We start from the raw sequence: 23,828 nt of genomic DNA on the forward strand, positions 1-23,828 counted from the left end.
CCCCCCCGGGCCAGTGCTCGTCGTGAGTGTTGGTCCAACCTGTCAACCGCCGGTGGCCACCAGGGGCAACTCTGGGCTGGCCTATCGGAAGTTTGGACAATCCGGTGTGCCCTGAGAACGAGATATGCGCAGCTCCTATCGGGATTTGTCGGCGCATCAGGTGGCTTTGCTGGTCTTGTTTTACCATTGTCGAAATGTTTTGCGAACCGGGATTCCGAGACTGATCTGATCTTCCCGGGAGAAGGTATATCCTTCGTTGACCGTGAGAGCTTGTGATGGGCTGAGTTGGGACACCCCTGCAGGGTATATAATCTTTCGAAAGCCGTGCCCGCGGTTATGAGGCAGATGGGAATTTGTTAATGTCCGGTTGTAGATAACTTGACACTTGACTTCATTAAAATGCATCAACCGCGTGTGTAGCCGTGATGGTCTCTTCTCGGCGGAGTCCGGGAAGTGAACACGGTTTGAGTTATGCTTGATGTAGGTAGTTTTTCAGGATCACTTCTTGATCACTTCTAGCTTCTCGACCGACGCGTTGCTTCTCTTCTCGCTCTCACTTGCGTATGTTAACCACCATATATGCTTAGTGCTTGCCGCAGCTACACCATATCACACCTTTTCCTACCTATGAGCTTAAATAGTCTTGATCTCGCGGGTGTGAGATTGCTGAGTCCCCGTGGCTCACAAATTCTACCAAAACAGATGCAGGTACCGAGGATACTGGCGCAGATGGCGCAACTGAGCTGAAGTGGGAATTTGATGAGGCCCTTGGTCGTTACTATGTATCGTTTCCAGATGATCAGTAGTGGAGCCCAGTCGGGGCGATCGGGGATCTAGCATTTGGGGTTGTCTTCTTTTCATTTGAGCTTGACCGTAGCCGGTCTATGAGTGTATTTGAATGATGTATGATCTTAATTTATGTATTGTGTGAAGTGGCGATTGTAAGCCAACTCTCTTTATCCTATTCTTGTTCATTACATGGGATAGTGTGAAGATGAGCCTTCTTGCGACAAAACCACCATGCGGTTATGCCTCTAAGTCGTGCTTCGACACTTGGGAGATATAGCCGCATCGTGGGTGTTACAACCATCTTGTTATATCATATTGTGGTTGTTTGGAGAAAGTGTTGTCATCCGAGTTTTATTATTATTGCTCGCTAGCTGATTATGTTATTGATATGAGTAAACATGAGACCTAAGTGTTATTGTGAATGTGGTTAGTTCATAATCTTTGCTGAAACATTGAATGATGGCTTTACATATTTACAACAACAAGAGCAAACAGAGTTTGTAAAAGTTTTTCTTTATCACTTTCAGTTTATCAACTGAATTGCTTGAGGACAAACAAAGGTTTAAGCTTGGGGGAGTTGATACATCTCCAATGTATCTACTTTTCCAAACACTTTTGCCCTTGTTTTGGACTCTAACTTGCATGATTTGAATGAAACTAACCCGGACTAACGCTGTTTTCAGCAGAACTGCCATGGTGTTATTTTTGTGCAGAAACATAAGTTCTTGGAATGACCTAAAAATCCACGGAGATAAGTTTCGGAAAATATAAAAATATTGGCAAAATATGAAGGCCAGGGGGCCCACACCCTGTCCACGAGGGTGGGGGCGCGCCCCCTGTATCGTGGGCCCCCTGCTGCTCCACCGACCTCAACTCCAACTCCATATATTCCGTTTCGCGGAGGAAAAAATCAGAGAGGAAGTTTCATCGCGTTTTACAATACGGAGCCACCGCCAAGCCCTAATCTCTCTCGGGAGGGCTGATCTGGAGTCTCTTCGGGGCTCCGGAGAGGGGGATTCATCGCCATCGTCATCATCAACCATCCTCCGTCACCGATTTCATGATGCTCACCGCCGTGCGTGAGTAATTCCATCGTAGGCTTGCTGGACGGTGATGGGTTGGATGAGATTTACCATGTAATCAGGTTAGTTTTGTTAGGGTTTGATCCCTAGTATCCACTATGTTCTGAGATTGATGTTGCTATGACTTTGCTATTCTTAATGCTTGTCACTAGGGCCCGAGTGCCATGATTTCAGATCTGAACCTATTATGTTTTCATGAATATATGTGAGTTCCTGATCCTATCTTGCAAGTATATAGTCACCTATTATGTGTTATGATCCGACAACCCCGAAGTGACAATAATCGGGATACTTCTCGGTGATGACCGTAGTTTGAGGAGTTCTTGTATTCACTATGTGTTAATGCTTTGGTCTGGTACTCTATTAAAAGGAGGCCTTAATATCCCTTAGTTTCCACTAGGACCCCGCTGCCACGGGAGGGTAGGACAAAAGATGTGATGCAAGTTATTTTCCATAAGCACGTATGACTATATTCGGAATACATGCCTACATTACATTGATGAATTGGAGCTAATTTTGTGTCACCCTATGTTATAGCTATTACATGAGGAATCACATCCAACATAATTATCCATCACTGGTCCAATGCCTACGAACTTTCATATATTGTGCTTCGCTTATTTACTTTACGGTTGCTACTGTTACAATCACTACAATACTGCTATCTTTACCTTTGCCACTATTACCATTACTATCATACTACTTTGCTACTAAATACTTTGCTGCAGATACTAAGTTATCCAGGTGTGGTTGAATTGACAACTCAACTGCTAATACTTAAGAATATTCTTTGGCTCCCCTTGTGTCGAATCAATAAATTTGGGTTGAATACTCTACCCTCGAAAGCTGTTGCGATCCCCTACACTTGTGGGTTATCAAGGAGTCATGCCAACTGGCGTAGTTGGGTTACCCACGCACGTATTGATGAGAATCCCGCGATAAGGGGAATACGATCTCTACTTCGACAAGACGTGCCAATAAAACCGCCTCGCAACACGAGTGGTGGTAGGCTGGAAAAAGCGGTTCATAACGACCGGGCCACGACGTGATGTCACGCTAGGAAAAGTTATCAGCAGATTAGATTTGTGGAATATTATGCTCTCTACGGTGGTATGTGGAATTTATTTTGCAGAGCCGGACATGATTCATGTGTTCGAAATTTACCTTGGAGTATTCGGAGATGGAACCCGCCTTGCAATGCCGAAGACAATCTGCGTGCCGGACTCATCGTCATTGAAGCCTGGTTCAGGGGCTACTGAGGGAATCCTGGATTTGGGGGTATTCGGATAGCCAGATTATATAATTTGGCCGGACTGTTGGACTATGAAGACACAAGATTGAAGACTTCGTCCCGTGTCCGGATGGGACTCTCCTTTGCGTGGAAGGCAAGCTTAAGGATTCGGATATGTAGATCTCCTCCTCTGTAACCAACTCTGTGTAACCCTAGCCCCCTCCGGTGTCTATATAAACCAGAGGGTTTAGTCCGTAGGACAAGAACAACAATCATAATCATAGACTAGCTTCTAGGGTTTAGCCTCTACAATCTCGTGGTAGATCAACTTTTGTAATACTCATATCATCAAGATCAATCAAGCAGGAAGTAGGGTATTACCTCCATCAAGAGGGCCTGAACCTGGGTAAACATCGTGTCCCCAGCCTCCTGTTACCATTAGCCCTAGATGCACAGTTCGGGACCCCCTACCCGAGATCCGCCGGTTTTGACACCGACAATGGGGGATAGTCTTCTGCTTTATGTTCACGGCCCATCAGTCCGGCCCATATCGAATAGGACGGACACCTAAGGACCCCCGAATCCAGGACGCCCTCAGGCGCATCCACACTTAACAACTTTTCAAAACATCGGGGCAGCAAGCGCCCCTTGAGGGAGTCCTGGATAAGGGGGTATCCGGACAGCCGGAATATATGCTTTGTCCGGACTGTTGGACTATGAAGATACAAGATTGAAGACTTCGTCCCGTGTCCGGATGGGACTCTCCTTTGCGTGGAAGGCAAGCTTGGCGATTTGGATGTAGATCTCCTCCTCTGTAAACTGACTTCGTGAAACCCTAGCCCCCTCCGGTGTCTATATAAACCAGAGGGTTTAGTCCGTAGGACATAACAACAAGCATACCATAGGCTAGCTTCTAGGGTTTAGCCTCTCTGATCTCGTGGTAGATCAACTCTTGTAATACTCATATCATCCAGATCAATCAAGCAGGAAGTAGGGTATTACCTCCATCGAGAGGGCCCGAACCTGGGTAAGCATCATGTCCCCAGCCTCCAGTTACCATTAGCCTTAGACACACAGTTCGGGACCCCCTACCCGAGATCTGCCGGTTTTGACACCGACATTGGTGCTTTCATTGAGAGTTTCTCTGTGTCGCCGCTGCAAGGCTCGATGGCTCGTCTCGTTGTCAGGGACAACATCACCTTTGAAGGAGCACTGGCCCAAGGCCAAACTCTCCGTCTGGGCGGTTTCTTCATGACCGCCCGATCGGCTGCCGCGCCGACAATGACTTCTCAGGTCATCAAAAACAGCCTCCATGTCAGTTCGTAACTCGCCGAACAGATGGATCCAATGGAGCTCTCTTCCCTTAATGAGCTCTTGGATCGCATCGCCGCCCTGGGTGTGTCTACAGACTATGATCGGATCGGGCTTAAACCCGACCAAAGGGAGATTTATTCTCCGCTGGTCACCCACAAAATCGTGGTAGTGGAGGAGCATCATACGAATTTTCCCTCTATTTTGAGGATGAACTGTGTCCGGATTTCCGAGCTCTCTGAGTCGGACACCCGCTCGCGGGAGGACACAACCCAAACCCTGAACTTAGGATCGGGCGACGGGTCAAAAAAATTGGGCAGCATCCCAGAGCCCGGGCCGTTAAGCTCAGGAACTTCCTTGCCCCTGGGTCTCAGATTGGGTCGGGATTCAGATTCAAATCCACCCACCCACCCAGATTTATTCAATATTCAAGAAATCAGACAAGAGCCACAAGCGACAGTACATCAGTACTGGGCCAGATTCCTCCTTGTGTTAAACAAGGTTAAGGACTATCGCGGGGAAGACACAATCTTCCTCTTCTGCAACAATTGCACAGACAAAGGGATCCTCAATGCTATAAGTCACCGTGACATAGTACACTTTGCTGACTTAGCGGCCATAGTGCAGAAGTACTGAGTGATGGAAAGCACCTGGAAAACCCAAACGGACTTCTGGGACAATCCGGCCCTCACTAAACCCTTCGTCCGATCAAAAAGGGCAAGCTCTCGTAAGTTACCCGATTCAATTACCAAAAAACCAAAGCCTGATACAAGGCGCGGAACCATATTGGAAGAATGGCTCAGTGGACCGTGCAAAATTCACAGCACACCGGATACTACACCAACTCATAGCCTTAGAGCATGTTGGATACTCCGGTAGGTAGCAAAGAGCGGCGAGGATATCCTCTTAAACCATACAGCAGAACAACAACCAGCTGGAAACAACAATATGGTATTTACAGTCTTCGAGACTTTCGCCTCAAATAATAGGCGCAAGCGAGCTCAGCGCAGCCTCGCTAAAGTTTGCCACGTGGCAACAATAAACCCATGGAACGACGCGGCTATAACCTACAATGCTAGTGACGAACCTCAGTTCCAAACAGTCCGAGCACCAGCCTCTTTGGTCCTTAGTCCAATCATGGATGGCTTCAGGCTCACTAAAGTGCTCATGGACGGCGGAAGCGGGCTAAACCTCATTTACGAGGAAACCCTTAACAAGATGGAAATTGACAGGAGCCGCATTGAGCAAAGCAGCACAACCTTCAGGGGAATCATCCCTCGGGAGGCGCGATGCGCGGGAAAAGTCACGCTGGATGTGGTATTCGGCATGCCAGAGAATTACATGTCTGAAGAAATTACATTCCAAGTGGCCCCGTTTAGCAGCGGATACCACGCCCTCTTGGGGCGGGACGCATTCATGAGTTTCCGCTATACCCCATTACAGGTACATGAAACACAAAATGCCCAGGCCCAACGGAATCATCACTCTAGCTAGCGACCCGGACGTCGCACTCCGCGCCGAAAATAAAACCGCCGCTCATGCCCTGGAAGCATTATTAGAAGCCCTTGCGACCGAAGAACTAACAGCGCTGCGAGCAACAGTGGACAGAGACGACGTGATACTCGACAAGCGACCTAAATCCACCTCCTTCAAACCCGCGGACGAGATAGTCAAATTCCAGGTCCACCCAACGGACCCTACAAAGATAGCTTCAATTGGGACACAGTTGAACCCCATAATAGATGCCGCACTGCGAGATTTCCTGCATGAGAATTGGGATATCTTCGCCTGGGACCCTTCGGACATGCCGGACATCCCACGCAGGCTGGCCGAACACATCCTCAATATACTAAAAGGATACAAGCCAGTCAAGCAGACTCTTAGGCACTTCTCAAAGCCTAAGCGGCAAGCCATGGGAGAGGAGCTAGCCAAGATACTCGAGGCCGGATTCATCAGAGACATCAAACATCCGGATTGGCTAGCAAACTTGGTAATGGTACCAAAGAAGGGCAAATCCTGGCGCTTATGTGTCGATTTCAAGGACCTCAATAAAGCTTGCCTTAAGGATCCCTTCCCCCTCCCGCGCATTGACCAAATCATCGACGCCATCGCGAGACACCACTCATTGTGCTTCCTCGATGCATACTCCGGATACCATCAGATCAAGATGGCGGAGTCCGACCAGGCCGCAACGGCCTTCATTACATCATACGGCCCTTTCTGTTTTAACACCATGCCTTTGAGGCTCAAAAACGCCGGCGCAACCTATCAACGCATGATTCAGACATGCCTGGAAAAACAAATCGGCAAGACAGTAGAGGCCTATGTAGACGACGTGGTCATCAAAACAAGACACATTGAAACTTTAATAGACGACTTGAGGCTTACGTTCGACAACCTCCGAACATACGACATCAAGCTCAACCCGGAGAAATGTGTCTTCGGGGTACCCTCCAGGAAATTGCTCGGCTTCATCATTTCCAATAGAGGAATTGAAGCAAATCCGGCAAAAATCCAAGGTCTGTCACAGTTGGCAATCCCAACAGACCTCAAGCAGATCCAGAAATTAACTGGATGGGTGGCTGCCTTAAGCCGCTTTATCTCCCGTTTAGGAGAAAAGGCACTACCTCTGTATCGCCTTCTTCGATGCACCGAACACTTCTAGTGGACGAATGCGGCCATGGCCAGACTGGAAGAAATAAAGGCACTCTTGGCCACAAACCTAGTCCTGACCGTGCCAACTATTGGCGAACCCATGCTATTATACATAGCCGCAACGAACCAAGTTGTGAGCGCATTGCTCATCGTCGAACGAGAGCCGGACGGACACAAGTTCCCACTCCAAAAGCCGGCATATTACGTGTCCACCATCCTAACTCCATGAAAATCTCAGTACCCACACTATCAAAAGATAGCGTATGCAGTCTTCATGGCATCCCGAAAACTACGACACTACTTTCAAGAGTGTTCGATCACGGTGGCCTCCGAAGTACCACTCAATGACATAATAAATAACCGCGACGCAACAGGCCAGAATTGCCAAATGGGCTATTGAGCTTCTTTCGTTCGACATAACATACAAACCACAGCGGGCCATTAAGTCGCAAGTACTGGCTGACATCCCCCACCGGAGACACAATTCAATACGTACTCCAAATATTATACATAGACTCCAACAATGTAGCCAAATATGAGGCTCTGTTGCATGGTCTTCAGATGGCAGTCTCCATGGGCATCCAACACCTCGAAGTACGCGGGGACTCGAACTTCGCAATATCTCAGGTAAATGGAGACTTTGACGCCAAAGACCCAAAAATGGCGGCCTATCGCAATGCCGTCCTCAAAATGTCAGCTCGGTTTGAGGGGCTCGAATTCCACGATGTGGTCACAGAAAATAATCAAGCGGCCGATATCCTTTCCCGCATCGGTGCTAAACGCGACCCCGTCCCACACAATATCTTCTTAGAAAGGCCGTTGAAGCCGTCCGTGGCATGGGAAGGGGAGTCCGGCACTACTAGTCCGGCTCCAAACACAACCCCAGTTTCTAAACCATCTGACATAATCGGAGGCTCTGCCACCGAAATAACACCTTCGGCCCATGAAATACTGGCTGTCATCGCCCCGTGGACCGAGCCCTTCTTGGCCTACCTAAACAGACAAGAACTCCCCAAGGACCAAAATGAGGCACGTTGTATTGTGCGACGCTCTAAGGCCTACAAAGTCCATGAAGGAGAGCTCTACAAGAAGAGCACCACCGGAGTGCTCCAACGATGCATCTCCGAAGAGGAAGGGCGGCAACTCTTAGCCGAAATCCACTCCGGACTAGGCGGGCACCACGCGGCAGCCCGAGCGCTCGTAAGCAAGGCCTTTCGAACAGGTTTTTACTGGCCGACAGCCCAGGCAGACGCACATGACCCCTTCCAACATTGCGTTGGTTGTCAACTATTTGCCAATCAGAGCCATATGCCCCCTACCACTCTCCAAACAATCCCCATAACTTGGCCTTTAGCGGTCTAGGGGCTGGATATGGTCAGACCCCTTAAAGGGGGAAGCCATAATAAAAAATACTTATTGGTCATGGTGGACAAGTTCACCAAATGGATAGAAGTCAAACCAGTTAAAATGGACAAATCCGGACCAGTGATAGACTTCATATCAGGGGTTGTACACCGTTACGGTGTCCCCCACAGCATCATCACTGACAATGGCTCGAATTTTACAGCCGATGATGTGAAAACCTGGTGCGGCAAAATGGGCATTAAGCTCGACTACACCTCTGTCTATCACCCCCAAACAAACGGTCAAGTCGAACGTGCAAATGGTCTCATCATGAGCGGCATTAAACCCAGACTAGTGCGATCCTTGAAGGAATCAGACACACATTGGGTCGAGGAACTCGACTCTGTACTCTGGGGGCTGCGGACCATGCCGAATCGTACCCCCGGATACACACCATTTTTTATGGTGTAAGGCGCAGAAGCAGTACTGCCTGCGACATAATCCATGACTCACCTCGCGTGCGCATGTATGAAGAGAAGGAAGCCGAGCTAGATCAGCATGACAACTTGGATGCTTTGGAAGAGGAGCATGATGCCGCTAAAGCCCATTCTGCATTCTATCAGCAACAGGCTCGAAGGTATCAAAGCAGAGAAGTACGGGCCAAAACTTATAACATTGGCGAACTCGTTATACGCCTCCCCGAGAAGAAGAAGGACAAGCTCAAACCCAAGTGGGAGGGTCCCTTCATCATTGATAAAGTTCTCACCAGAGGAGCGTACCGTCTGCGCAGTGCATCTGATAACAGACTCGAGCCGAACCCATGGAACACGGCCAGACTCCGGAGATTCTACGCCTAGTGCCGAACTCAGTGTTCGTCTCCTTAACTCTGCCTCTTCAATTATGTTCTCTTTCTTCGTTTCTCGCCCTCTTTTTCCTTTTTAACATACAACCTTAAAACTGTACGTATGCCCTGATCACTCCGGCCGCACTATGCATGCCCACTATACCTGGGGGCTTCCTATTTGGAAGCTAAATATAACTACTTTAATGGCTTCTTGCCAGCCACATATGCATTTTTCTTTCCATATGTGCCTTTTCTTCACCATTATATGCATCGATATGACTTAAGTTTTGGCCACGCTGGGTTGCCTGGCTCTTGTATTTATGCCCTACGTTCCCGTTAATTCAGCTAGGGCATAAGGGGAGCACCTCTGTGATTGTTACTGCCGGTTGAGCCGGATGTGTACCTCAGACTGGGTGAAGCCGAAAGCTAGCATTCTTAAGGGAATAGTCGGTTGGTGAACAAAAGATGTTGTCGTTCATTACAATGTAAATACCCAGATGTTTTGTTTCCCGCGCTTCTGTTCGCAGTTCGGACATGCACATCGATGCATGCACACCCAGAGAAAGGAACCCCTAACGGAACTATTCTCTGTGGAAGATGTTTCTTACTATTAATGTAATATAACATAACTAGTTGGGTACTTGTCTGTTCAAGCACTTATGACCCCTATGCATTGTTTCCACGCATACCCCGATTTTTCATAACTGTGCGGGTATTCGGATACACCCCGGACTGTCGGGTCTGGGGGTTGAAGCGAAAAGGTCCGCCATGACAAATGATTTTCAATCCGAAGGGAGTACATAAGCCCATTCAAATTACATAGTCATTTAGACTGGCTGTACTCTTCCTCTATACCATCTAACAGGCTGTCTAGCTCACAATCCTATTGGGAATACCTTGCAGCTAACGCTACTTGGTCATATACCAGACTAACGGGTATCTCTTGTCCATCTGACCCCACTAGTCCGACTTCGGCCATATGGTTTGGGTTAGCCTTGGCGTAACACGTCTTCACCATGGCCCAAGCTTCTCTTGCACCTTGCCGGCAAGCTGATATCTTCCATAACCAGAAGCGCCGCCATGCTCCTTTGAGCATCTCCACAAGTTCACTCATGCCTCCTGGCAGGGAAGCGGATGGCCACACGGCCTGGGCAATACCCTGCATCACCTGCCGAGCTCGTTCATGCAGCTGTTAAAGATCTTGCAGCATATTGCCTGCGGATCCGGGCATCTCCTCTCCGGGACGGCCCGTCACCATACCTACAGACACAACTTTGTTATATTCGCTTCCTCGCCGAACTATTTTGCAGCTTGTTTCAAGCACTTACTATAAATGCCGCGTCGAAGCCTCCTGTTCTCCTTCATGTAGTCCGCCAGCTAAGCCCGGATATCTTTCAACTCGACGCTTAGTTGGATATTAGCATCTTGGAGCTTATTTTTCTCCTGGATAGACTGCATCAACACGTGTTCGCCCGCCTTCAGTTGACTTAGTAGGTGCATCTCATTATCCCCCATAGTCTTCGGATTTCCTCCGGGAATGTTTGCCGAATCTTTCGTCGGATTTATAAAACATGCCGAACAAACAAACTGGTAGAAGGAAATTATTACCAGAAGAGGCCTTTTTGGATTCCTCTAGTTCGGCAGGATTGGCCTTCATTTGGGCCTTACATTCCTCCAGCTCTTGAGACAACTGGGCATTCTTCTCTACAAGAACCTACACATTTAATGATCCTTAAATCAGCTGTGCCAACTGTTTCAAGTCTTGGGGGCTACTACTACACATACTTATTTAATTTCCTTACCCGTATATCCTTCACATACTGGTCCGTTGCTCTGGCAAGTCCGTCTTGAGCAGCGCGAATATATGCGTGTCCGAAATTGAAGGCATTAAACGCCTCTTCGGAAACAATACCACCGCAAAGTACAGCCCGTCAGCGCCGGTGATTCATGGCACTCTCCACTTCAGAATTTGTGACGAAAAGTCTATCCGTATCCTCCGTAGGAGGACAGTTCAGCGCTGTCCCCACATACACCTCCGCCCGTGAATCCCGTTCAGGAATCCGGCTGCTGGAGGCGTGGCCGGTAGGGTCTCCGGATATAGTTTGACGTTTCCTGCCAGGACATAATTAAAGCCATCACGTCTCGCCAAAAGACCAAATAACCACGGGGCAAGTTTAATGAATACCTCCGCGCCTGCGTCTCGGTCCTGACCGCCTTCCTTTTGAGCCTGCCTTGACTGGGCGCCTCTTGCTGAGAGGCCCCAGCGGGTCCCGCACGGCGCCCCGATTGTCGTTTCTATAAAAATACGGCGTGTGAGCATAAGGTACAACATAACGAAGGACTCCTTTCGGAAGGTCGGAGCCCCGACATTACTTACATGCGACACGGGAAGCAGTCCAGGATAATCCGCGACGATGGCCACTAAAGAGCCGCCGCTGCTTGCCTAGCAGAATGTCCCGTTGACAAATTCCACGGATATGTCCGGATCTTCTTCAAGTCCGGGGTCGAGAGCCCGACCGAGATCCTCTGGCTGCGGAGAGGGGCTGTTGAACTCTTTCACGACCTTCCTTAGTTCCTGATTTTGAAATGGCAAGGTAAATAATTGTGACAAAGAAGGTATGGATGGACAGAGTCGAGTAAAGGATGACGGCCTACCCAGCTTCGGGGGTTGTACATGGAAAATCCATCCCGCGGTTTAATGCGAAGGAACTCCTCTTCTTCTCCTTTGTACAAATCAGACAGTATCCTCGCCAAAGACGTGGCGGAGTCCGGACCTTTGCGGCCGCAGCAGGAGGCATCGTCTTCTCCATTGAAGTGCCACATGGGTTTCCCCATATATTGAAGTGGCTGCACTCCCCTTATTATACATATTGACACAACTTTGATTATTGTCAATCCTGATTTGGCCAAGGTTTTTATCCTGCTCATCAGGTAGAGGACTTCTCTATTGTCTTCCTCTTGGGGGCTCCGAGGGCGCCAGCTTTGGCGTTTCTTCAGTGGAGTATTGGTAAACTCAGGAAGGCCTGTCCGGACTGGGTCCGGAAGGGGAACATCATCGACATAAAACCACTCCGAAAGCCAGTCTTCGGACGCCTTCTTTGGAGTACCGGACAGGTATCCGGTCTGGGCGATGCGCCATATTTCGGCTCTGCCCACTTGATATATAGATCCCTCCTGGTTGCAGGGGACGAGGCAGAATAACCTCTTCCATAGCTCGAAATGAGCTTCGCAGCCCAGGAATAGCTCGCAGAGGGCGACATAGCCCGCGATGTGTAGTATGGAGGCGGGAGTAAGGTTATGCAACTAGAGGCCGTAGAACTCCAGGAGCCCGCGGAGGAATGGGTGGATTGGAAACCCAGCGCCTCTTAGCAGATATGGGACAAGGCATACCTGCTCCCCCCGAGATGGATTAGGGAATCTTTCCACTTGCTCCCCGCCATTATAGGTGGCTAGTCCGGATCGGACGGGGACCATGAATGTGGGCGGAAGGAACCCTTTGGCCTGCAGCTCTATTAAGCAGTTGTGAGAGATGGAACACTTTTCCCAATCCCCTGGTCTCGAGCTAGGGGAGCGACGGGCAGGGCTGCGACGATCGGACATGATGGGATGGCTTCTTTTGGACGCGCTCTACGGAATGCTTGCTCGGGAGAAGGTGGTGTGATCTGGATCTGAGGATCCCCGTCACTTCAAATAGACGGCTTGCCTGCGAACTTAGGGTGGCGAATGTAAAAATGCCCCGACCCTTCATCTTTGCTCGACATGTGGAGATGGCCATTATTGAAGCACAGAAGCCGAGGAGTACAACCTTACTGGGAGGCCGGACACCGTTCACTATGGCGGTTGTGCCGGATTTGGAGAAGAACCCGCCTTGCAATGCCGAAGACAATCTGCGCGCCGGACTCATCATCATTGAAGCCTGGTTCGGGGGCTACTGAGGGAGTCCTGGATAAGGGGGTATCCGGACAGCCGGACTATATGCTTTGGCCGGACTGTTGGACTATGAAGATACAAGATTGAAGACTTCGTCCCGTGTCCGGATGGGACTCTCCTTGTCGTGGAAGGCAAGCTTGGCGATTCGGATGTAGATCTCCTCCTTTGTAAACCGACTCCGTGTAACCCTAGCCCCCTCCGATGTCTATATAAACCGGAGGGTTTAGTCCGTAGGACATAACAACAATCATACCATAGGCTAGCTTCTAGGGTTTAGCCTCTCTGATCTCGTGGTAGATCAACTCTTGTAATACTCATATCATTAAGATCAATCAAGCAGGAAGTAGGGTATTACCTCCATCGAGAGGGCCCAAACCTGGGTAAACATCGTGTCCCAGCCTCCTGTTACCATTAGCCTTAGACGCACAGTTCAGGACCCCCTACCCGAGATCCGCCGGTTTTGACACCGACACCCCTCAATCCGGCTAGCCCTCCACCCGACCTGTCGGCTCAAGCGGTCCGGCTGGGCATGGCGCGACGCCTTGAGCCAGCTGGCCGCGGCCGGCAGACGGCGGGCAACTCCCGTCCCGTCCGGCCCTTACGACAAGATAACCCCTCCATGATGGAGGAGCATTGCAATAGTGCACTCCTCATTGCTGACCGAAGGAAGCACGACTACAGTGCGTGCTGCTTCACTGACCCAGGTGATCGGCATCCGCGCGGCCTGACACTGCAACAACCACTCCGTGACGCGACCGAAGACGTGCCATAGTGATGTCTTGCCGGCGGATCCCGCAGTCGGCGGGCCCTGCATGAAGAGTCACACGATGACATCAGGGCCCCGCGCCCATGTAGATTTACCATTGTACCCTAGGGGACCGGCCTATAAGACCCCCCTAGAGCCCTTCTTGTAGGGGGGCTTCGGCTATTGGTCCTCTCCCCCCTTAGTTCATTTCACACACACACACACACACACAAGGACAAGTAGAGAATTAGCTCTTCTGCCTCCTCCAACCAAAACAGCTCAAGGAGCATCATTGTAGCCCGCTTTTGATCCAGCTAGTAGATCTTGCAGGACTAGGGGTGTTACCTCTCACGGAGGGCCCCGAACCTGGGTACACCAAGTGTCTCTCACTGCTTATCCCCAATCTCGCCTCCGGAACCCACTGACGTCCTTTGGCCCCAACAACATTTGATAAGTCTACCCATGGCATCTGCCGTGAGCATACCACGACAATTACCGAATAGGTTAACTTGCACCCATCTATGTTTATAGATTCCCATGGAACACTGGAATGAGCTCACCACAGCTAAGCAAATTACTCCCTTTGGATCACCAATTGTTGTTGATCTCTCAAGTTGGATTTTACATCATAGCTCATGTGGAATGTATTAGCAAGATTCTAAGGTTGCTCACGTTCACCATTAAATCAAAAAGACTAGGTACCATCGCTTGGCTAGATGGTTTAGGCTAGGATGGATGCTGCCGCTTGCGTGCACCATGTACGCCTCGTTTGAGTGCTACTTTCGATTAGAATTTTCTTTGTACCACTTTTGCAGAATTGTTCATACAGAATGCTAGAACCAATGCTAATAAAAGTGACTTTGTTGATGGATATCTAACTCTGCTAACCAATAGTAATATTCCATAATAAGTCTAGTAATACCAACTCGATGTCATGAGTGGTTGTAATTCTTCCTTTATGGACATGAGTTGACTGGTAAATATTTTGTGTGAGAGGTAGTATGCATTTTCAAAGGAAGAACTATTCTGGTATTCAATTTAGTGTGCATCTCACACATTCATGTTTGTCTTCTATTTTTGGGATTCCTATGGAGTCTCCCTGATACAAATTATTTGCATGTTGCGACTACCTTCTTTAAGGCATGTGCATCATGTTAAGTTGATGTTGTGCACAAGAGAGTAAAGAAACTTGTTGTAGTGGGCTAAGAGCATCTACAGCCGGACTTGGCAAATCCGCCCCCTGAAACACCCGTGGACACGCTCGGGCGCTAGCACTGGCCGGGTACCCCTCAAATATTGCACCGCACATCCACATACTGCAAATTCCGATCATCAAATCCATGCAATCCATGCACGTCGATCATAAGATACAAACTGTTCGAATGCCAAAGTTCAAAACAAAGCAAAGCAAATCATAGTTCAACAAACCAGACTTGGCAAAATGAAATCAATGTCCGAGCGTGACGGATGGCCTCGGATCACTGGCTGGGCGCCTGCTCCGAGCAGAAGGCATCCTGCTCGTCTTACTCTGCCTGCATCCAGGCATCCTCCTCCGCCTACAACCGGGCTGCCTACTCCGCCTGCATACGGGCCGCCTCCTCCGCCCGCATCCGGGCCGCAACCGCCCTCGCCGCCTCGTAGTCCTTGCGGTCGTTGATCTCCTTCTTCTTGTCCACAAGCCACTTCTTTGCATGCTCATCCAAGAGGGTCCCGTCCGCCAATATGATCCTCGCATCTTCCGCATCCCATGCGAGTAGCAACCTCTCCTTCTCAAGCTCTATGTCGCCAAATACCTTGGCCTTCTCGAGCTCCCATTTGATCGCCGCTTGTTGCTTCTCCAACTCAATCTTCTCCCTCTCAATTTCCAGCTTCCTCTCTGCCCTCTTCTGGTCCTAGTCCATCCTTTCCTTTTGCGCACCCAACATGAGCTTGTACCTATCCTCCTTCTTATTCTCCCTCACCGAAAAAATGCCCATCCATGTGGATGACATTTTGGTAGCCGCGACATCACGGGAGGCACGTGCCTTCTCCCACTTGTTTCCCATGACTTGGTGGTTGTCCTTTAGGATGGTGGCTTTTCCATTCATCACAACAACATCGTCCTCTTCATGGTCCACCCCAATTGATTGGTTGGAGCTTGAGCCATCATTCCTCTTCTTGCCAGACTTGAGGTCGGCCACAACTTTGTTCCACTTCGGCTTGCCATTCAATATGACCCAACAATGGCTAAAAGAAAATGGCTTCTTCTCCACCTTGTGATACAAGTGGCTACCACCGCCGTCTAGCAAACAACATATGTATGAGCATGAGAATGCAAACAAAAGAAACATATGCAATGGATGATAAGATGAGGCAATCGAGCTTACATGAGGTGTGACTTTTGGAAATATGCCCTAGAGGCAATAATAAAGTGGTTATTATTATATTTCCTTAATCATGATAAAGGTTTATTATTCATGCTAGAATTGTATTAACCGGAAACTTAAATAGATGTCTGGATACATAAACAAATACCATGTCCCTAGTGAGCCTCTACTAGACTAGCTCGTTGATCGGAAGATGGTTAAGGTTTCCTAACCATAGACATGTGTTGTCATTTGATAACGGGATCACATCATTAGGAGAATGATGTGATGGACAAGACCCATCCGTTAGCTTAGCAAATGATCGTTCAGTTTGTTGCTACTGCTTTCTCAATGTCAAAGACATATTCTTTCGACCATGAGATCATGCAACTCCCAGATAACAGAGGAATACCTTGTGTGCTATCAAATGTCACAACATAACTGGGTGATCATAAAGGTGCTCTATAGGTATCTCTGAAGGTGTCTGTTGAGTTGACGTGAATCGAGATTGAGATTTGTCACTCCGTATGACGGAGAGGTATCTCTGGGCCCTCTCGGTAATACAACATCACAAGAAGCTTGCAAGCAAAAATACTAAGGAGTTAGTTCCAAGATGATGTATTACGGAACAAGTAAAGAGACTTGCCGGTAACGAGATTTAACTAGGTATGGGGATACCAATGATCGAATCTCGGGCAAGTAACATACCGACAGACAAAGGGAACTACGTATGTTGTCATAAAGGTTCGACCAATAAAGATCTGCGTAGAATATGTAGAAACCAATATGGGCATCTAGATCCCGCTATTGGTTATTGACCGGAGAAGCGTCTCGGTCATGTCCACATCATTCTCAAACCCGTAGGGTCCGCACGCTTAATGTTCGTTGACGATATATTATTATATGAGTTATGTGAATTGGTGACTGAATCTTGTTCGGAGTCCCGGGTTAGATCACGAACATGACGAGGAGCTCCGTAATGGTCTGGAGGTAAAGATTGATATATAGGATGATAGTATTTGGTCTCCGGAAAGGTTTCAGAATGCATCGAGTATTTATCAGATCACCGGAAGGGGTTCCAGGAGGCCACGGGGAGTGAGGGAGTCCAGGATTAGGGGGTCCTCGGGTGTCCGGGCTATTCGATATGGGCTGGACTGATGGGCCGTGAAGATAAAGCAGAAGACGATCCCCCATGTCTAGGTAGGACACCTATATGTGTGGACGGCAAGATTGGTGTCCGAATGTACTATTTCCTTCCCTTGTAAACTGACTCTGCGCAACCCTAGGCCCCTCCGGTGTATATATAAACCAGAGGGTTTAGTCCATAGGGGCTATTAGAACAATCATAGGCTAGACAGCTAGGGTTTATCCATTACGATCTCGAGGTAGATCAACTCTTGTAACCCCTATTCTCATCGAATACAATCAAGCGGGATGTCGGGTTTTACCTCCTTTAAGAGGGCCCAAACCTGGGTAAACATCATGTCCCCATTGTCCCTTGTTACCATTGATCCTTAGACTCACAGCTTGGCCCCCTACCCAAGATCTGCCAGTTTTGACACGAACATTGGTGCTTTCATTGAGAGCTCCGATGTGTTGTCAACAGAGGAATCAATGGCTCGCCTCGTCATCAACGACGATGCTGTTTCCAAGGAGACCTTTCTCCTTGGTCAACTCTTTGTGATCAGCGGCTTCGTGCTACATGCCAACTCGACCGGTCACCTTGAGCAGGTCGACAACTACACCCATGGTCACCATATCAGGTTTGGAAGTTTGAATTACACTGCCGATATTCGAGGAGACCCTATTTTCGAGGGATTCATGGGCTCGGACGCGGCTCCCCACCCAAACAAGGGAGGCCCTTCGGATTCTCTATCAGATCCCATCCAGGGGAAACACTCATATCTGCCTCGGCCCTAGATCCAGGGTGAACCGCATTGTCCGAAGACGGGAGGATAAACCCCGCCGGACTCTCTCCTGTCAAGATGCTTCCAGACGGAAACCTAGATGCGACCATGTCGTTGGCGAACCCGAAGTCAAATGGGACCCTCCCCGTCATCGGGAAGCCCGACTCGCCTCTGGACGTCAACTCCGAACTATCGAGGTCTACGCCTCTCGGGCTCGATCAAGTGGTTATCACCAAGCCTGGCCCCGCAGATCCGCAGACTCCTATCCAGCTTTCGCTCTTAAACGAAACACTGGACTTAATACAATCTCTCGCCATCACGGAAGTGTCACCTCCGAACTATACCCAACTTGGGCTGGGGGCTGAGAGCAGGGAATTTATGTCCCACCCACCACCCACTTAATAGCCACTATCAAGGATTTAACCGACATGCTAGACTATGCCTCCGAAGACATCGATGGCATGGATGATGATGTCGACGCCGAAGCAGGTCAAAACCCTCCTATCACTGGACGTTGGACGCCCACTTCTACCTATGACGTATACATGGTGGACACACCTGAGAAGAAGGACGACGATCGCACTCAAGATCCGGACAGGGACAAGCCCGTCGATGAACCACCAAAGCGCCGGCATCAGCGGTGCCACTGATGATCGCATCGGGCAAGGGAAAGTAACACCGGCATAGGAGATAATGACACTCCAAACAACACCGAGGACCCCGACCACCCCGTCGAACCTGCGTTCGAGCAGGATGAAAGGGAAGAGGGTTAATACAGCCCCGAACACGCCGATCACAAGGATTCGGAAGATAGTAACTACTTACCTATCTCCAAAGAGAATGCTAGCCTTGGTGAAAATGATTTTGTCATCCCAGAGGAACCCCTCAAACAAGAACGCTTCAAGCGACAGCTCATCGCCACCGCGCGAAGCCTGAAAAAGAAACAACAGCAGCTGCAAGCCGAACAGGATACGCTCAACGACAGGTGGACCAAGGTCCTAGCTGCCGAAGAATATTGCTTCGAGCGACCAACAAAGAGCTACCCCAAACGCAGGCTGCTGCCACAATTCGATGATGAGGCCTTGGAGCCAATACCGTCAAAATACAATTATGCAGATCAACCAGACCGAATACCACGTGGACGGGACAAAACGACTCATCATGCCGAACATCAGCCCGTGCTCCCTCACCGCAGAGGCAAGGGGACAACGGTTCCGAACTATACGTACGACTTACGTCAGGACCTGACCAATAGAGCTAGCCAGACTAGATCAATCTATGTATCAAGAGGATGTGCCCCGGTAGGAGATGGCAGCCATCAGGCCTGGCACGATGAATATAATCAAGTTCGGTGTCAGCACCGAACGCATATGTCATACGAACCCCGTCGCGATGTTGCCCGGTATAGAGGTGCCGCACACCCTATGTGCTTTACCGATGAAGTAATGCAACACCAATTTCCGGAAGGGTTTAAACCCGTGAACATCGAGCAGTATGATGGAACGACGGATCCCGCCGTATGGATTGAAGATTTTCTTCTCCACATTCACATGGCTCACGGAAATAACCTCCATGCCATTAAATAGCTCCCTCTAAAGCTGAAAGGACCAGCACGGCACTTGTTGAATAGCCTCCTAGAGAACTCCATTGGAAGCTGGGAAGATTTAGAAGACACTTTTCGGGCCAACTTTCAGGGCACTTATGTCCGGCCACCGGATGCTCACATAGTCCAGCAACCCGGAGAGGCAGCTCACAAACTTTCGAACCAATTCCTAATTAAAAAGAACCAAATCATGGACTATCCAGAATCCAAAGCCTTAGTGGCATTCAAACACAGTGTCCGCAATGAATGGCTCGCCCGACACCTCGGGCAGAAAAAACCGAAGACCATGGCAACTCTGACTGCACTTATGACCCGCTTCTATGCGGGCGAAGATAGTTGGTTGGCTCGTAGGAGCAACAGTTCCAGCAACCCCGACACTTCTGTGGCTGGGGATGGCAATGGTAGACCACGACGCAAAAAAAAGTGTCAGAACAATAACAACGAAACAGAGGATACGGCAGTAAACGCCAGATTTGGTGGTTCCAAATCCGGTCAACGGAAGAAGTCGTTCAAAGGCAATAGGGACGGTCCATCCAACTTGGAAAAAATACTAGAGAGACCTTGCCAGATCCATGGCACCTCTGACAAGCCTGCCAAGCACACCAATAGAAATTGCTGGGTTTTCAAGAAGGCCGGTAAATTAAATACTGAACATAAGGGGAAAGGACCTCCAAGCGAGGACGATGATGAGCCCCGTCAGCCGAACACTGCGGGGCAGAAGCAGTTTCCCCCCGAAGTAAAAACGGTGAACATGATCTATGTCACCCACACCCCAAGAGGGAGCACAACCGCACATTAAGGGACGTCAACGCCGTAGAGCCCGTCGCCCCGAAATTCAACCCATGGTTGGCTTGTCCGATCACCTTTGATCGTATGGACCACCCAACCAGTATCCATCATGGAGGTTCAGCGGCCCTGGTACTTGATCCTATCATCGACGGATACCATCTCACCAGAGTCCTTATGGACGGCGGCAGTAGCCTCAACTCGATCTATCAAGATACTATCCGTAAAATGGGTATCGACCCCTCAAGAATTAAGCCTAGTAACACTACCTTTAAAGGAGTGATACCTAGAATGGAGGCCCGCTGCACGGGCTCCCTAACATTGGAAGTACTAGTCGGGTCTCCAGACAACTTCCAAAGTGTAGAAATTATCTTCGTGATTGTCCCTTTTTGTAGTGGTTATCATGCACTGCTTGGACGAACTGCTTTCGCCAGCTTTAATGCAGTCCCACACTATGCTTATCTGAAGCTCAAAATGCCTGGACAGCGTGGCATCATCACAGTAAATGGAAATATGGAGAGCTGCCTCTGTACTGAGGAGCACACCGCGACCCTAGCAGCCAAGGTACAGGGCGGCCTCCTCAAGGTGAACAACTTATCAGTCATCAAGACCCATAACATTGCTAAGCGAGTCTGATCCGCATCATAGTGCGATAGCTCAGGGATCTAGAGCTTGAATACCAGTTTAGCCTCCGCCGACCGCCCCATAAGGTTGCGGCATACGTATCGCATGTACATAACTACGCACTTGAAATACCTTGGGTAATGCCGGAGGCACACTACGAAAAGGTCCATAGTACGGCTTGACCCTATTCGGACCTTAAATATTTTTTCCCACTACAGGTTTATTAAAAAACCTACTCACTCTACGGTTGTATAGGGGCTCCTCTCTAGGTCCCTCTTTCTTGCAGACGACCATCCACTCCTCCTCTCAAAGGATTCCCCACCAAGGAGAAACAACACAGACGTGCAGCAGGGCACCATTGTGATCTTAAAACCACTACTTTTAGGCCCTGTGTAAACCTTTCCCTTGTGTATAATTTTGGCATGTAACATGGCCTCGATATTCATGGAATCATCTGTAACAACACGTCTCGATGTATTACTCAGGGTATAAAGGCAGTAGTTGATCACCACTTTTGTTTGGCACTATTCATTTTTAGCATCTATATTCCCTCCCTACTTCAGACTGCCACACGTGCTTTAGTCCGGCCTTAACACCGGGGGCTGTATTCGGCCCTGCACATTTTAAGCCGAACACCTATAGGGAACTCTTCGGTGTCCCGGATATTGCATTATATGCATCGGCTCCGAATCACGTCTTTGGTCCATAGTTGGGTTGCCCGACTCCTGTGCTTACCACCTTACGTTCTGCTTTTTCGGCTAAGGTAGTAAAGGGAGAACTACTGTGATTGTATTTCTGGTTCGTCCGATCAAGTAGCTCAGTAGAGAAAGCCGAAAACTGACTGTCATGATAAGCAAGAGCTGGTCGGTGATCCGGCGACTTAGTATTATACTACAAATTGTTAGTGATTCACCCCGTGTTATACAAGGGGCTGGTCTTCGTCCAGCCGCGTGGAAAAGGCACCACAGTCCGGATAGCCGAAAACGCACAAGGGGCTAGTACTTAGCTCCACATTTAAACTCCTATGGCTAAGTGAAGGTAATAAAGCCGCATAGTCCGATTGCCTGGTTCACCTCGCGGACACCTCCTTTACGGACCAAGACGTTGGATAAAGTGTGGTCACGCTTATGTAGAACACCCCTGTAGCATCTACATGGGGGATGAAGCCGAGGACTGGCAACTTACAGAATTATAACAATAAACGGCCGCACAGGAGGTAAAATCACTTCAAACAAAAGGCGCAAGCATAGATATTTCATAGCACGAGTTCATAACATGGTTTGTACAACCCGAACACATTCAATCGAATATCATGTCCTTAGAACATTGGCCCTCTACTACTTGGGCTCCTTCTAGGATGTCGTCGAAGTACCTCTCCGGCTTCTGATGATCCTTGCCTTCAGGCGGACCGGCGGTCGCCACTTCGGTGGCCTTCATATTTTCTTATTGCATCTTGACGCAGGCGTAGGCCATCCGGACACCCCCTATGCATACCGAGCGCTTCACAACATCAATCCACGGCCGCACATTGACTAGCCACTTCACCAACCAAATTAGCTGCTAGGAATCGGCTCGGCTGGCCAGAGTTGGACTATTAGGTCCTTCATGGCCAGGCTGGCCACCGTATGCATCCCTGTCAGCTGCTTCAGCTGGTCTCTTAGAGGCGTCGGGTGTTCCAGCATGAGATATTGTGACCAGAATAGCTTCTCTGTTGAGTTCCCCTCCTAGGCCCGGAAGAACTATGCGACGTCGGCGACACTCTTCGGAAGATCCGCAAACGTGCCTGGAGAACTCCACACTCATGTGAGCAAAGTGTACCTCCGACCTCCAAAAATACTTTGCAAATGAAAGGCCTTACCAACCGCTATCTACCTCGCCTGGTGGATCTCTTCGTGAGTGCTATGGGACTCGCTTCGCGCCTCTTTGGCGTCATGGAGAGCCTTGGCAAGCTCGGAGGACTGGGCCGAACTCTGCTTCTACAATGTTTCGCATTTGCTGATGGCATCCTCCAGCTCCTTCTCGACTTCGACCACCCGAGTTTCATGTTGGTGGCGGGCAATCTGTTCGGCCTCTAGTTCAATAGCCGCTTTATCAATGGCTGCCTTATTTACCTCTGCCTCCTTCTTGGCTTGGACAAGGGCAACCTTGAGGGTCTCGAATTTCGCTGCGCTACCTATGATCATAATCAGAGAATTCTATGAGTTAACCTCTCCATATACATATCGATTTTGATATGAAAATAAATTGTTCTTAACATTACACGCATACCTTGCGTTTCATCGAATCACTTGTTGATGCAGTCAAGATCCTCATCGGCCACTCGAAGCTTCCAATTGAGTTCGGAAACTTCTGCGGCATGGGCGATAGCCGCTGATGTCTGCTAGAACTACATCAGTATTTGCCCAAAGAGGAAGGGATGATTCACTATAGCGACGATAGGTATTGAGGGAGTCCTGGATTAGGGGGTCCTCGGATAGCCGGACTATATACTTTGGCCGGACTGTTGGACTATGAAGATACAAGATTGAAGACTTCGTACCATGTCCGGATGGGACTCTCCTTTGCGTGGAAGACAAGCTTGGCGATTCGGATGTATAGAGCTCCTTCTCTGTAACCGACCCCGTGTAACCCT

The sequence above is a fragment of the Triticum dicoccoides genome, chromosome 7B, assembly GCF_002162155.2.
Source record: "Triticum dicoccoides isolate Atlit2015 ecotype Zavitan chromosome 7B, WEW_v2.0, whole genome shotgun sequence".
Taxonomy (NCBI): domain Eukaryota; kingdom Viridiplantae; phylum Streptophyta; class Magnoliopsida; order Poales; family Poaceae; genus Triticum; species Triticum dicoccoides.